The sequence below is a fragment of the Triticum urartu genome, chromosome 3 (genome assembly GCF_003073215.2).
Source record: "Triticum urartu cultivar G1812 chromosome 3, Tu2.1, whole genome shotgun sequence".
Lineage (NCBI taxonomy): Eukaryota > Viridiplantae > Streptophyta > Magnoliopsida > Poales > Poaceae > Triticum > Triticum urartu.
This window is the reverse complement of record NC_053024.1, coordinates 392,492,144-392,509,608: the sequence shown is the minus strand read 5'-3', so window position 1 is coordinate 392,509,608 and position 17,465 is coordinate 392,492,144.

The following is a 17,465-nucleotide window of genomic DNA, read 5'->3' as shown; positions in this document are numbered from 1 at the left end:
TCGGCGAGATCTCCCTCTCCGGCGCGAGACGGACCCGCATGTAGTTCGCGCCCGACAGCCGCCTCGTCCGGCAGAGAAAGTAGACATGGTTGTCATGGACGTTGGAGCCGTCCCAGGAGCTCGACAGCGCCATGAGAACGGCAAGGCGACGAGAAAGATGCGGCGGCGGAGAGGCGCGCGACCCTGTCACGACAAAGCAACAGGCGAGCCAAGAAGGTTGGTGGAAGAGCTGAGCGGCGGTGGGGAGTTGCGGGATAGAGTAGAAGAAGAAAAGGAAGGGGTGGGGCGAGGGCGAGCGTGCAAGCGTTTGCCGCTCCCCATCCTCCCCCTACTTACAGCCTCGTGCGACGAAGCCGAGGAGGCGAGGCGTGGGGGGACGTGGGATTAACTGCGCCCACTCCCCCATGTCCCGCGATTATTGCGCCTTCATGGCGTGCGGTAACCGCCGCTGGGAGGCGCGCGGTCCATCTGGGCCGCAGAAGATCCAGGAGTGGACCATGGCGGCGTCCCGTCGTGCGCGTGGCTTGGCAGGCCCTTCCAGCCATAGGGCGCCACGTGGCGCACGGGCGACGGGCGATCAGCCCGCAGCCTGACTCGCGCGCCGCTTGGTTCCCGCCTACAAACATCGAAGCCCTCCGGAAGACGGCGCACCTAATCAAAGCCGGCTCCCAGTTTCCGGCTCCTCAAGACAGGAAGCTGTTTGAGCTTCTCGACTCTTTTTCTGCCTCGGAGCCCAACCAGCTTCGGGGACTACTGTCGGAGTAAATGACCACGGGTAGCCTAGCCGGCTCCCCGTGGCACTTCAGAAAAAATTATAGGCCGATCGAGCCTTCAAGCATCCAAGACGCGGGGCCGCCTTCCTCCAGCCGACTGCCCCTCAGGCCGGCTGTGCGAAGGCGGCCCAGGCCTAAAAATCCCCCAGAAGAAAACCCCGAGAGGGCCGGCTCCATGAAGCCGGCCACGAGAAGGCCGACTCCAAGAAGCCGGCCCCCTCCCCCCTCAGCAGGCGGCCCAGGTCGTGCCCTAAAAGTATGCACCCACATAACGGCGATGAGACGGGGCGTGGCTACAGCGAAACCTATGACCCCCGAATCCCGGAATGCGCCTGGCCATAGTACGCCATACGGGGCGGCCATCACCCGTCCAGCGCGGCACTGTTGCCATGTTGACCGTGATGTCACCCACGGCGAGCTGTCAGTACGACCCGTGGGCGGCGGGCCCCATCCGTCATGGAGACATCCGAAGGTGGCCGGGCGTACCCCAGTCGGCCTGGGGTACGGTCGACTCCCAGTAGCCGGCCAGTCCACTCCCTCAAAGGAGGCACCCCATTAAGGAGATAAGACGAGGTAAGGCTAAAGCGACAAGCCGCCCGATAGCAGTGTTGTAGCCATGCTTACCACGACAAAGCCCTCGTCACCAAGGGCGAGGCCACAGTAACCAGCCCCCGACAGGACCCCCGAGCGGTGGGGTCGGCCTGTCGACCAGAGGGCCGATAGCCGGCGGGGCCCGCCAGTCGGTAGGGCCCACCAGTCGGCGAAGAAGCCGGCGAGTGTAGACATAGACGGCTAGGGCCCGCGCCCAGCCGGATTAACATTCTACCCCTGGGGGTAGGCCTATATAAACCCCCCAGGGCACCCATGCATGGAGAGATCTTTTTCAAGAGTTTTAGGCACCACAACGAGGAGAGAAGTGGGCTTTCCTGGCCCTCCTTCATCCTTTCACCGAACAGCTCAAGGAGCATCTTGTAGCTACTTGTCGAGCTAGTGATCATGCGGAGACCCCGCAGAGCAGCATTAGGGGTGTTATCTCCATGGAGAGCCCTGAAGCTGCCTTATCCCATTTCCAGGCACCGGCGATGTTTTATTGGCTCCCACAATGATAAGCCACCCATTGGCATATGTCGCACCAACCACCCGACAGGGGGGAGAGTAGAAAATAGAGTTGGTGATGATGGTGTGCGTGCCATCCTGCAATATAGGTCGTCGGATTTATATCTAACGGATAGGAAGGAAACTATGGCAATTTTGCAAAAAGATACACACACACCCCTCTCCACGTTTGCAAAAGGCCTTCCCTTGTTCATCCTTTTCTCTCACAAGATAAACTACTCATACAAATGCATCTTGATGTTCCGTGCGACGCATGGGCATCTAGCTAGTTTCTTTTAAAATAGTTACTTCAATAATTGGGTTGAAGTGATATATTCTATGTCTGCCCCGAATGATTTCAGATTCACTAGTAGTAACAAAGAAAAGGTTGCGTTGTTAATTAACAGAAAACAGAGTGAAAACTATCACATGAGGCCAGTAAAAACAAGGCACACTGGGTTCAGCGTCATCGTCACTACAACTGTGCGCGTGCGATAAGTCTACATATCGAGTGGGCTACAGAGAGAGAGACGTATCGACTGTGTCTGAGCGAGGCACAGAGACACAATGTTTAATAGAGAAACAAATTGAGAAATTAAAATCAGATCAAGTTTTCACCCTTCTGTCGGCGTCCTGGGAACAGGGGTACCCAGACTTGCCTGCCTACGGCCCATAGCGTGGCTGCACCAGCGGCCTGGTACGACCCATCATCTGCAGCAAAAACTCAAAACCCTCGCGAGGCGAACGACGCCAAGACCTCCCTGGGGGAAGCATCACTAGGCTGGCTCCCGAGGAGTGGAGATATCTATGCAAGGGGCACCTCGCAAGGTTCACGTGACGTGAGCCATGACGACCAAGGCCAGGCGGGTGCCGGCGGGCGCAGTGTACTAGTTTCCTCTTTGGTGCTAAAGAGGCAGGCACAGGAGAGGAGTCCCGAGGCATTAGGCAAAGGTTTCCTTATCGGTGCAACAAGACCAAGGCTAGCAGGACGGCGGGACGGAGATCACCGTGGAGCCCACTATAGCGTCACCACCAGTCTTTGGCAGGCGAAGACCACCTTTTGTCAGGATAGCTTATACTAGTTGTCCCCCTTGAAACTTGGCCGCTGTTGGATCCCTTCCTGCCTAACATTTGGGAAGAGGACCATGACCTTTATAAATGGGGCTAGCCACCACCGTAGCAAGGGATGGATCATTCGGACCATCCTCACACACACACCAGCTCATCGAGCTCAAGAACACCTCTCCTTAGGAGGCAGTTCATCCATTGTACCAGTTCATCCCTAGCCCTCGAGGCAATCCACCACCACCCCGCTAGACTAGGTTATTACACCACAACGGTGGCCCGAACCAGTATAAACTTCTGTGTCCCATGTTTCTTGGGTTCGTCGAGCTAGGCCGTGGGATCGTCGAGCGAGCGAACTAGAGAGGAGGAATACTTCATGCACACGCCAGTGTTCGAACCTCAAGGGTTAGCCGGAACCCACGATCCGACATTTCACGCGCTAGGTAGGGGTGCGTCAAAGTTTCGTCCCTCCAGCTTCACCTCTCCATCTGGCCTCCATGGCCGGCACCGCTCCTCCGCCCGGACCGACGTGCGCGACGGTGCCATGGGCCTCAGGGCCCTCATCCCCGCCTTGCGGCAAGTACAGTGGCCGCACAAGTTCGGGCCGGAGATGCCGCCTCGCTATGACAGCGCAGCGGATCCAACGGCCTTCCTGCTAGCATACGAGGAGGCCATTCTGGAAGCTGGAGCAACGACAAGGTCATGGCCAACTGGTTCCCCATGGCCCCCGCTGGCGCGCCGCGTGCCTGGCTGCTCAACCTGCTAGGTTCTTCTGTGGCTTCCTAGGAGGAGCTGTGCAACCTTTTCATCGCACGCTTCACGGTGCTGGCACCACTTGCCGTTGCGGCCCTCCTCGGCGGCTCACAGGCACCGCCCTCCGACCGCCATGCCAAGCAGTTCTTTCACCAGATTGGCGCCGCCTCTGCGCAACAAGGAGCCCCTCCAAGATGGGCAGCACCCAACGCCGACCACACCTTCGACTCGAGGGACCACCCCGCGACCACTGCTGGCTCGGGCGCACTCCCGATGCTCTGCACACCCACCATCTGCAACATAGCTGTGACCAAGACCCTCATCAACAGCGTATCTGGCCTCAACATGCTCTCCGTGGAAGCTTTTGATTCGCTTCACGTACCATACGGCCGGCTCCGCCCCACCAAGCCTTTCTCCGGAGTCGGCATCCGCTCCACCAGCCTCCTATGGCAAATACGCCTCCCGGTCACCTTCGATACCCGCGACAACTACCGCACTGAGCTGATCAACTTTGACATCGCCTGGATCTGCCTCCCGTACAATGCCATCTTCGTGTATCCTGCCCTGGCTCAGTTCATGGCAGCGATCCACCCGGCCTACAACCTCATGAAGATGTCGAGGAGCAGCGGCGCTCGCACCGTGGCTGGGGACACAAAAGAAGCCCTGATGGAGGGCAGCAGCGGCAGCGCATCCGGCCGACGGAGCCGCCCTGGGGGCTAAGGGCGATGCACCAGCAAAAGAGAAGCAGTTGTTCACTCAAGATCGGGCCAAAACAAAGCATGTGTCGGTGGAGGAGGACGGGGCCTCGGGAGCCACCTTCACCATAGACACCAACCTCGACCCTGACCAAGAAGAGGCACTGGTGAAGTTTCTGCACACGAACAAGGAGGTATTCGCCTGGGAGCCCAAGCAGCTGGTGGGGGTCCCAAGGGAGGTAATCGAGCATCACTTGGGGGTGTGCCCCAATGTGCACCCTGTGAAGCAGAAGGCGCGACGACAGTCCCCGGAGAAGGAGTCCTTCATCGTACAGGAAACCCACAAGCTACAAGCGGCGGGTGTCATCCGTGAGGTCCGGTACCCAGAGTGGCTGGCGAACCCTGTCGTCGTGCCCAAGAAAGGCGGGAAGGAACGCAGGTGCGTCGACTTCACCAACCTCAACAAAGCCTACCCTCAAGACTCGTTCCCGCTTCCGCTCATTGACCAGATCGTTGACTCCACCGCCGAGTGCGACTTGCTGTGTTTTCTAGATGCTTTCTCAGGTTATCACCAGATCAAGATGGCGGTGGAGGACGTGGAGAAGACGGCCTTCCTGACCCCGTGTGGGGTAATACTGCTACACCTGCATGCCATTCGGACTACGCAACGCTGGGGCGACTTTTCAGCGACTGATGCACATTGCCCTGGGCCAGCAGCTCGGGAGGAACGCTGAGGCCTACGTCGATGAAATCGTGGTAAAGTCTCGGGAGGCGAGGACCCTCATTCAAGACCTGGAAGAGACTTTTGCCAGCCTGCGCCAGGTGGACCTACGGATCAATTCGGAGAAGTGCATGTTCGGCGTCCCCTTCGGCAAGCTGTTGGGTTTCCTCCTATCACAAAGGGGTATTGAGGTGAATCCGGAGAAGGTCAAGGCAATAGAAGATATGAGCCCGCCGCAAACCCTCAAGGACATGCAAAAGCTTGCGGGGTGCGTGACCTTGCTGGGGCACTTTATCTCCAAGCTGGGGGAGCGCGCCCTGCCGTTCTTCAAGCTGATGAAGAAGAAGGGCCCGTTCGAGTGGACCCCGGAGGCCGACCTGGTGTTTCAAGACCTCAAGAGATACCTGACCAGCCCACCGCTGAGGTAGTGCCTCGTCCCCTCAAGCCTTTGGTGCTCTATCTGGCCGCCACGCCTCACTCCGCCAGCGCGGCGCTGGTGGCTGTCCGGGAGGAGTGCCAGGTCAAGAGCCCGCCGCGCAGTGCCGCACCTTCAGCAGGGGCGAGGCAGCACCAGGACGGCACCACAAGAGCTGTAGCGATACCTGCGGATGATCAGGCCCCACAAGACGGAGCTCTTGGGTCAGCGGAGGCCCCGATGGGTGACCAAGCTCCTGAGGTCCCTCCACCTCAGGAGGTGTCCCAACCTTCGGAGGCCTCGGGCTCAGTCAATGCTCCCACCCTCGTCGAGCACCCGGTGTACTTTGTCAGCATGGTACTACGGGATGCAAGGGCACGATACCCCATGCCAGAGAAGCTTCTGCTCACACTCCTAGTGGCCTCACGCGAGCTGCGTCATTATTTCCAAAGTCACCCAATTAAGGTCGTCTCAGCCTACCCGCTGGAGAGGGTGCTCCGGAGTCCCAACGCTGTAGGAAGAGTCGCCAAGTGGAACACCGAACTGCAGGCATTTCAGATGGAGTTCAGCACAACCAGGGTCATCAAGGGAGCCGCCCTCGCTGACTTCGTGACAGAATGGACCGACGCTCCGGAACCCGAAGCAAGCGAGTACCGATCCCTCTCGCCAGGAAGTGAAGTGCTAGATGGTTGGGTCATGTACTTCGATGGTGCTTTCGCACGCCAAGGCGAGGGGGATGGGGCCATGCTCATCTCGCCCACTCAAGACAAGCTATACTACGACGTGCAGCTCCGCTTCCAGCAGGGCGAGAAGGTCTCCAACAACATCACGGAATATGAGGGGTTAATCGCCGGCCTCAAGGCTGTAGCAGCCTTGGGGGTGAAGCGTCTCGCCATCAAGGGAGACTCTCAGCTCCTCGTCAACTTCTCCAACAAGGTCTACGAGCTGAAGCATGATCACATGGAGGCATACCTCGTGGAGGTACGCAAGATGGAGAAGCAATTCTTGGGCCTGGAACTACAGCATGTGCCCCGCGGCACGAACATGGAAGCCGACGACATCGCCAAGAGGGCGTCCAAGTGTCAGCCACAGGTACCAAGCATCTTCGAGGAGCGGCTCTTCAAGCCTTCTATGGCCCATCCGGCCGCGGAGCCAACACTGCCCTGAGAGGAGCTTCGCCCACCACCAGCCTCAAGAGCCCCCGTCTGTGGCTAGAGCTCAGGAGTGCGTCTGCTCCTCGCACTCGAGCCTCAGGAGGGGTGTTGGACCAAAGAGTTCAGGGCATACCTTGGGCAAGGAACACTGCCGGAGAAGGAGGAAGATGCGGAGCGCGTGGCTCGGCAGGCTATGGCGTACTGCATCCAGGATGGTGAGCTATACAGAAAGCAACCAAATGATGTTTCCATGCGATGCATCTCTAGGAAGCAGGGGTACGAGCTGCTAGTTGGCATACATGGAGGAGATTGCGGGCATCACTCGTCGTCATGGACCCTAGTGGGCAAGGCGTTCAGCAGTGGGTTCTACTGGCCCACGACACTCATTGACGCAACTGAGCTGGTAAGATCCTCCGAGGCCTGCCAGTTTCATGCCAAGCAAATCTACCAGCGTGCCCAGGGCCTCCAGACTATCCCACTCTCGTGGCCATTCGCGGTCTGGGGGCTGGATATCCTGGGCCCTTTCCCTCGAGCGCCTGGGGGTTATCACTACCTCTACGTTGCCATCGACAAGTACACCAAGAGGGCGGAGGTGGAAGCCGTCCGCACCATCCCAGCAGGCTCCACAGTCAAGTTGATCAAGGGCCTCGTGAGTCGGTTTGGGGTCCCTAACCGCCTCATCACCAGCAACAGCTCGCAGTTCACTAGCAATCTTTTCAAGACATATTGTGCTAACCTTGGAACGCAAATATGCTACGCCTCAATGGCACACCCGAGGAGCAATGGACAAGCCGAGCGCACCAACACGGAGGTCTTGAGAGGCCTCAAGACCAGGACCTTCAAGAAGAAGCTCGAGGCTTGCGGTAGGGGCTGGCACGACAAGCTCTAGTCCGTGCTATGGTCCATCCGCACCACCGCCACCATGCCAATAGGCAGACCCCATTCTTCCTCACGAGGCCAGGCATCGCTCCGCGCGGGTCCTGGCGTTCGACGAGGCACGTCGGGACGCCATGCGGGGCATCGACCTCGTGCTGGGGGAGGAATGCCGCCACCAAGCCTCACTCCGGGCGGCAAGATACCAGCAGGCGCTACGACGGTATGACTGCCGCAGCGTCCGCCCCAGGATGCTCGAGGTGGGCGATCTCGTCCTGAGGCGGGTGCTCTCCAGGGAAGGGCAGCATAAGCTCTCACCCATGTGGGAGGGCCCGTTTAGGATTACCCGCGTCTCCAGGCCTGGCGCCGCGCGCCTGGAGACACTGGACGGGATCCTCATCCAAAACGCCTGGAACATCCAGCACCTCCAGAAGTTCTACCCATGAAGCAAGGCCTAGTGCATGTGAAGGTCTCCGCTCGTGACACTCTCACATAATAATGAGTGGGGATGTACATGTCGCGGAGTCTCCGGAGTGCCACCCTCGAGCCTCGTGGGCTCCCTCCCACGTCCTAGTGGTAGCACTTAGCTTCGCGCTGGTGAGAAGACTAGACTAAGTGCCGGACACGGCTGTTCATTTGCTTTCTGTAGTTGGCTTGCAACCTTTCTTATGGAATTTGAAGTTCTAGTGTTTCTTAATTTGCTTGGTTGAATCCCTTCTTCTCTATGTTTCTTCGCTCGGTTCTTGCTTTGCGCCGGGGAGGACGGCAGTTGCCTGACACTCCCACTCGTGCGCCTCGCGCGGGGGCTGGGCAGGTGTGTGCATGTGCTAGCCTAACCCGGTCGCGGGCACACCTCGCCAAAGCCCTGTCGCTCCAGAGGTTCGGCTCCCCTGATCTTCGCGAGGCACCCTCGATTGAGCTCATGATCAGCGCACCCTTCTAAGTCCGTGCCCCACGGATACCGCGACGTGGTGCGCTAGGCCATGATCATCCTATGCCTGAGGCCTCGCACAAGGAAGGATAAGGATTCCTAACGAATTTTTGCAGCTTCGCGTGTCTCCCACGTTCAGCGGCTCCCGAGTTGGCAGTTGGGAAGCCTCACCAGATGCGAGGAGGCGCGCGCCATCGTGAGGTGGAAACTACCTCGGATATGTTAAGCTAAGTTATCCCTCTACGCCTACATAAAGCACATATACCGCAACACATCATAGAAACGATAAACATAACATGAGCGGCATGAAAATTACGGCTCATTACACACCCTCGCAGGGCCCCATACTTGTTTATTGGAATATAGGGAAAAAGGAAAGGACAAGCAAAAGCGACGCCCATGCCCGCAGCAGCTCACGAGGGCTGGCCCCTAGCGCATCCCCCGGACTCAGCCAGAGTCCTCTTCGCGCTTCACAGGGGAGCGACAGTGGGATGACCACCATCGTCCTCATAGCGAGTCCGGCGGCGTGGCGATTGGTCATAACCACCGCTGCTAGAGCATTCACCGGAGGAGGAGCTGCCACCACTGGACAGGCCACGGCCATCGCCAAGGGCGAGCCCGCCCTCGGCGTCATCGTGGCTGTCATCAAGACCCAGCTCATTGATACTGCCGCTGTCCTCGGGCAGCTCCCTGCACGGCGGCCATCCTCCCCAAAAACCCTCACGTAGAGGGTCGCGACGCCATCGTACTTGAAGTGGAGGGTGCACCTCCTGCCAAAGCCGCACGCACGAGCAAACGTCTGCCAGCCGCGGGCCAGGACTGCGTTGCCCACAACGGAAACCTCCACCGCGGCACATGAGGCCTTGCTGCAGCAGCCATCAGCTTGTAGCTAGAAGTCGTCGAGACCTGCGGCCGGCAGCTCACCGGCGAAGGAGCGCGGGAGCTGGAGCCAAGTGCTGCCGGCTTCTCCGACCACACAACGAACTCCGGGAGCACCTTCGCCGAATGGAAGTTTGGCCGAGGGGGTCGGGCGACGACGGCGCGCCTTCCCTCGACGCAAGGGCTGCTTCGCTTGGAATGGCCCCCGTCGCGGGAGGAGGCACCACGGCGGCCTCCAGGGATGACACCACCGGTTCCCAAGGGAGTACGCCCGCGCCCCTGGGGTGCTGCGGCAGGGGTCGCAGCGTGCTTGCGGCGACGGCCGTGCCCCCTCTTTGGCAGTGGTGAGCCGGGCCCCTCTTAGCGCGTCTTCCCCTTCTCTGCGGCTGAGAACCTCTTCATCGATGCCATGGGTGTCGCGGCAAGATGACGAAGTGAGGAGGAAGAAAAAGAAGCAGGCGGAATGGAGGAAGAGATGAGCGACGGGGCTCTGCACCCCTCCTCATTTATAGCCAGAGGGAGGCCAACCGCCAGCCTCCACGATCACAGGTAATGGTGGTTTTCTTCTGCATGTAGTAGAGACTCGTCACGTCGAACAGATATCAAGGCAGCATGGGGAAGCGGAGGCGCCCACGTCCCGTCAATTGCCACGCGACGACCAAGGGCGCAGGCGGTTGGGGCCCGCGGCGCTCCGCACTTGCCCTTTGGCTTCGCCTCGAAGCCAAGTTCAAGCGCACCTTGGGCCCGGGGGCTACTGTCGGCGTCATGGGTATGGGGGTACCCGGACTTGCCTTCCTATGGCCCACGGCATAGCTCCACCAGTGGCCTGGTACGGCCCATCATCTGCAGCAAAAACTCAAGACCCTCGCGAGGGGCCAAGCCCCATGAGGCGGACGACGCCAAGACCGCCCTGGGGGCAGCCTCACTAGGCTGGCTCCCGAGGAGCGGAGATATGTATGCAAAGGGCACCTCGCGAGGTTCACGTGACATGAGCCATGATGACCAAGGTCACGCGGGCACCAGCGGGCGCAGTGTACCATTTTCCTCTTTGGTGCTCAAGAGGCAGGCGCAGGCGAGGAGTCCCGAGGCATCAGGCAAAGGTTTCCTTATCGGTGCAACAAGGCCAAGACTAGCAGGACGGCAGGACGAAGGTCACCGCAGAGCCCACAGTAGCATCACCACCAAAGTCTTTTGCAGACGAAGACCACCTTTTGTCAGGATAGATTGTACTAGTTGTCCCCCTTCAAACTTGATCTTTCTTGGATCCCTTCCCGGCTAACATTTGGGAAGAGGGCGAGGGCCTCTATAAATAGGGCTAGCCACCACTGTAGCAAGGGACAGATCATTCAGACCATCCTCACACACACCTGCTCATCGAGCTGAAGAACACCTCTCCTTAGGTGGCAGTTCATCCATTGTACTAGTTCATCCCTAGCCCTCGAGGCAATCCACCACCACCACACTGGAGTAGGGTATTACACCACAACGGTGGCGCGAACTAGTATAAACCTTTGTGTCCCGTGTTCCTTGGGTTCGTCGAGCTAGGCCATGGGATTGTCGAGCGAGCGAACAAGAGGGGAGGAATACTTCGTGCGCACCCTAGGGTTCGAACCTCAAGGGTTTTCCGGAACCCATGATCCGACAACTTCTGCTGTCATTGTTGGGGTGGGGTGGGGAGAGGGGAGAGAGAGAAAGACATATCGAGAGTGTGCACGGTAGGCACAAAGGCACAATTAGGGGGTGTGTGTATGTGTGTGTGTTTGAGAGAGAAGCAGTAGATAGATTACTATCAAGATCGAGGTGCCACCCTACTCCTTCGGTGTCGGGTAGTGTGTGTGTGTGTGTTTGAGACAGAAGCCAGTCGATAGTTTAGTATCAAGATCATGGTGTCACCCTACTCCTTCGGTGCCGGGAAGTGTGTGTGGGAGGTGTGGGGGGAGCAATGACACTTACATATCTCTACTCTTATAAAAACAGAATTGGTGATGATGGTGTGCCTGCCATCCTAAAATATAGGCCATCCGATTTATATTCGATGGATAGGAAGGACATTATGGCAATTTTGCAAAAAGATACCCACACCCCTCTCCACATTTGCAAATAAGGCCTTCCCTCATTCATCCTTTTCTCCCACAAGATAAACTACTCATACAAATGCATCTTGATGTTCCGTGCAACGCATGGGCATCTTGCTAGTAGGGAGAAGGAGTTTGTGCGACACATATCTATATTAAGGGATAGGTAGATAGCATGTGTGCGAGGCATACTTAAAGCATCACGGAGATAAACAAACGATGTGCATGCAAGTGCCAGAAAAAATGAAGCGAGAAACAATGTGTACGCACGTGAGTGTGTGTGAGAGAGAGAGATAGATAGAGAGAGAGAGCGAAATCTCAAAACAAAAGGTGCTCTGTCGGAATCCCATTGTATGTATTCATATGGTTCCGGAACTCGAGCTAACCTTAGGCATATGCGTGAGAGACATAATCATACTTTGTGATATTAGTGGCTGTGGGTGGGCGGAATTAAAGGGGTAGGCGTGTTCCACAGAGAGAGCATGCATGTTTCTGTGTGAGAGACTTGCAAGAAGGGCTAGAAAGACGAATTCTAACCTTGACGGAGGGAGAGAAATACATGAAGTGCGCGTGTGTGATTCGGATGCCGACGGTGAAATGCGATATGTATGCGTGTGAGAGAGATTGCACAGTTCATTCCTGTATCACTATCTAGCGATCGTGGACGTGAATCGCTCAAACATAAATCAATATCTACTTCATATCGTGGCCAAAGGTACAATATCGATTCAACGCTACAAAGATTGGACACTCACATATCACATTTTTTCTATCTAAATAAACCTTTTCAATTGTGCATGCCAAAGTTACAGTGATGTTTCTTCAAACAACCAATGTAGCTATCATCTACATGCACCATTGTTAGTCTTGCATTCAAATTCATTAGTCTTGGATGATTTAAGGTTCTACTATGAAGTAATATATGTAATATTCATATATGAATTCAACGAGTACGCAATTTATGAAATGGAGGCTATGTAATAATATGAGGTAACACTTTTAAGTAGCAGACTACAATATCCATTTCTTTTCTGGGACTACAATATCCATTTCTTTTTGTGCGCCTCTACACTAACACGTCAATGCGTTATGTTTAAAGTAAATAACCAATGGCACTAAATTACCTATTTACATGAGAAATACATAGGTTGAGCGTTTGATCCTTTTTTCGATAACGCGCCTCCACACCCGTACGATTGGTCGTGCCCGTGTGAACGTCCAAGTTATCGGTGCATCACCCTGAGTTATTGTCTTTTTTCCGGGGTGGGCTTCACACCAGTTATTAACTGCTGACGCGTGCCCCGCGTACACAGTCTTGCATGACCTTCCCGCTAGCACGGTCCAAAATTAGTTTAAACTAGATACGAACGATCCCGCAGGTGGAAAATCTCCCGCCTCCTTCTAAAATTTCCGCCACCTAGTATTTAGCAGGCGAAATTCCCCTTTTGTCCTTGCTGCATGGAGAACAACAGTTACAATACCCTCATCTACATAATAGGTCGGGGCTGCTTTGGTAACTTCTGGTTCCCGCACCACACGACACCCCCATTTCCTCTCCGCCTCCCACAAAAACGACTAACTCCACAACACCAGAGCATCTTACATCACGCCGTCCGTATTTCATCGGCCTTTCTAACCCTCCCCTCTCGAAACCCTAGAACGCCCATCCACTGGCGTACCTGAGCACATTCACTGCCAGCGGCGTCCACCTTGCTAGATCTGCTTCTGCGGCCGCATCTACCCCTCTCACCTCCCCTAGAAACAAGTAGACTACTCATCCACCACTGTACCACAGCCCATTCAGTGTCGCCCTTGTCCACGACGCCGGATCTGCTTCGCCAGTACTCTCATCAACCGCAGCGCATCTGCAGCGGCTCCTTCGTACTCCCCACCGGAGACGCTTCGTCCACACCCCCTGGGAGCCGCCCCATCGACGCCCCCGTCGATAGCCTCTGATCCTCTTCGCGGACACCTTCCTCAACCCTACCGGAGCCGCTTCACCGACACCATCGTTAACCCTACCAGAGTAGCTTCGCCTATAACATTCTCAACCCTACCGGGGCCACTTTTCCAACTCACAAGTCCACGGCCTCAGATCTGCTTTGTTGCACCCTCGTCCAACCTACTGGAGCAACTTCTGACGCCCCGTCCACGGCCGTAGATCCGCGTCTTCAACACCATCCTGAACCCAACCACCGGAGCAGCTTCACCGACGCCCTTGTCCACGGCCACATATCCACTTCACCCACACCGTAGTCCACCCTACCGGAGCCGCTCCACAAACACCCTACTCGATGGTTCTAGATTTCCTTACCGGACCCTGACAGCCAGCGCAACATCGTCACCATTGACGTTTCTAACCTGATTCCCACCGTCTGGCAAGATGCCAAGCACCCGCCACGGACTAGGTACTTGTCACCTTTAAACCCGTCCAGCATCACCTGCCCGATGTACTTCAAATATACTAACAGGTCGCTATTACATGTTATGTAGTTGGCAAAAACTACAAGGACGATGTTTCTTCTAGATCTAACAGCTTGGCCAACCAAGATCCTGGACTGAGGCATTGCCATGATCTTGTAAGTGCGTCTCTCTCTATTGTATTGTTGTGTTCCTGCCAGCATGCTTTGCTAGGATCTTCGACATTAATCCCTTTGTGCGGACAATGATTTCTACTACCGGCTGCTAAATTAGATATGTAGATGTCATACATGGTACTACCTCGTACCCCTGTTCCTAAATATAAGTCTTTCTAGAGATTCCACTATAGGCTACATACAGAGCAAAATGAGTGAATCTACACTCGAAAATGCATCTATATACATCTATATGTGGTCCATACTGGAATCTCTACACAGACATATCACTACAAAAAAAGACACATCCGTGACATTTTGGGCCGAACAAAAAAAATTCTGTCATGCTTATGACACTTCTATGACGATAATTGTGAGAAAACCCGGTATCATCATAGATGTGGTAGGCTCCTACTTCTATGACAAAAAATCATGACAGAAAATGGGCTTCTCATCCTGGGCGGGCCGGAGACGTAGCTGCATGACATTCTTTGGGCCGTCCATGACGAAAAAAACTGTGGTAGAAGCGAGGGCGAGGAAAATATCGGGGAGTTCCCGGTTACGGTGGCTGGTCGGGGCCGAGCGATGCACGTTTCTCTCATACACGTACGCGCGTGGGTGCGAGGCATTGGGCTCTAACTGAACGCGAGCGAGGCGTTCGCCTACTGAACCCGAGCGATTGCACTGCAGGCTATGCGTCACTGAATCCGAGCGATCAATCGATGGCTATTAACTGAATCCGATCGAGCGATTCCTATGCTACTGCTGCTAACTGAAGCTGGTGCTGCCTCTGGATGAACAGTGAGCGTTGTTGGGGGGTTTCGGTGAACAGTTCCCGATGGGGGTTGGATGAACAGGACCCCGTGGTGTTGCCTCTGGATGAACAGGTCCCCGATCGATCGAGCTGGTTGGGGGTGGATGAACAGGACCCCGTGGAGGGCTGGATGAACAGTAGCCGGTGGAGGGCTGGATGAATAGTATCCCGTGGAGGGGTGGTTGAACAGGACCCCGTGGAGATGGCTGGTTGAACAGTAGCCGGTGGAGGAGCGGTGGAGGCTGGATGAACATGAGCTCGTGGATGAACAGTCGCAGGTGGAGGCTGGAGGACGTCGACGGTGGAGATGAACAGTATCTCGTGGAGCCCCGTTTTGTGGTACGCCACACCCCTCCCGATGAACAAGACCCCCGTTTCGACCGTAGTGCTCCAACACAAGTCGGTTTCCTCTGTTTTGTGGTACACCACACCCCTCCCGATCAACAGGACCCTGTTTCAACCATAGGAGGTCCGAGAGAAGTTCGTTTCCTCCGTTTTGTGGTATGCCAGACCCCTCCTGATGAACAGGATCCCGTTTCGACCCTGGCCGGTCGAACACAAGGCCGTTTCCTCCGTTCTACGATACGCCAGGCCTTTTTTTGGTTGGTTGTTCCGTCCAAGCCGGTTGGCTCTTGATGAGCACGGCGTATTCTGTTGCCTCCTGATGAACACAATGCATTCCGTTGCCTCCCGATGAACACGACGACGACGCAGTTCCTCCGTTCCGACCCAGCCATGTACATGAGACCTGGCCGTACGTATGCGTGAGTAGGCGTTCGACACCCTTCTCGTATGTACGTACGTTGCCGTATTTACTTTCTTGCACCCTGGCCATTGTACGTACGTGTAGACGATATTAATGGGGCTGCGTGACATGCTACATGCGCGCCTCTACAATGACACGTACCCTTCCTTGTACGGCCAGGGTTCATCACTGCAGCCTGCAGACAGACCAATCGACCAGTATGTACGTACACGTTCGTGACCAAAATGACAACACTACGTACGCTTCGACCAGGTGGGTCCCGACTGTTAGGCACTTCCTTGCGTGCGAAGATGTAGCTAGTGGGTCCCAGCAGTCAGGGGGGAATCGTTTTTTTGCCCGTAATATGGACACACTTCCTTGCACATGAATATGTAGCTGGTGGGTCCCAGCAGTCAGGGAGGAAACATTTTTTTCGTGAAATATGGTGGCCCGTCCGGTGGGTCCCCGCTGTCAGGTGGAGGAATCATTATTTTGCACGTAATAAGGAGGCACTTCCTTGCGGCGGCCGTGGACCCAGCTGTCAGCCTCTCCACGTACAGTACTCTTTCGATGGAAGTCGTTCCTTGACCACATTGACCACGTCGCACCGAGAGCACCAAGCCAGTGGACGACGATGAGGCCTAGGAAGGGGACACGCGGAGCCAGGGAAGATGCGATGGTGGATGCCCGCGCGGAGAGAAGTACGAGGGTTCACTGGTTCGGCTTCAGTATGAGGGCGCCGTCGCCATAGGGCCTGGCCAGCGTGGGAGTAGTAGGGGCGGTGAGGCCTCCACGGCATCACACCCGGCCACGGGAGACAGGAGCACGCGGCACAACCGACGCTGGTTTGGGCGGCTGGAGCAAGAAGACCAGAGGTTGAAGAAGCACGACGGCCATTAGATGGGCATCGTACGGTCACTTCAGCTAGAATTGTTTATATTGACTAAGTTGACAAAGCTCTTGCTATGCGTCAACTTAGTAGGCCCACAGGTCAGCCTCTGAAACGATGCGCCCCAGATGTCAGGGGGAGGTATCATTTTTTGGGCGGCTGAAGAAAGAATATCCGAGATTGAAGAAGAAGCACGACATCCGTTGGATGGACATCCAATAGCCACTGCTGCTAGAACCGTGTGTTGACTATAAGTTGAGAAAGCCTTGCATATTTTTGATGGGATCTGAAATATTTTTATCCCAAAATTTCTAGTCAGATTAAATATAATTTCAAAATAAATTTGTATTGCATAAAAATCCAACAAAATATTGCACGCGCAACAAGTAATGAAATTAAAATTTTCAAATTCCAAAAATAATATATTTTTAAACTAATGACGTGTTTGGTGCATTTTTTATAGTTACTGCACAGTTTTTATAATTACATCCCATTTATTATTTCTTAAAGCCCATTTTCTTGTTAAGCCTAATGCATCCCTCCTAGGAAAGATTTGCAGCCCAGCGGGGCGGAGAATAACAAGTTGACACGGATTGTGTACAACTGTCGGCCCAGTTGCATTGCTGATGTTGAAAAAAAGGCGTGTGTAGTATAGTACAACCTTACATGGCTACTCAGCCCACATTCAGCGACGTTGGAAAGGCCCAAACAAGGCTTCTATACAACTTTTTGAAGTCACTAAGATCAATTAATAACTTAAGAAAAAAGTTAGAGTACAGTGGAACCTAATTAAAAGATGTCACGAGCGAAGAAATAATTCAACGGGTCCCACTTCTGCATGTGTGTGTGTAAGAGAGAGAGAGAGACCCATCGGTCGATGCTCATAAATACATCTTTCAGTCATATGCATTGATGATGCTCAGTAAAAACTTATATAGTTGACACAATCATATAGAACATCATAGCACACTGAACTTGCATACAAATATTTCACGCAGGCGGCACAATCAGG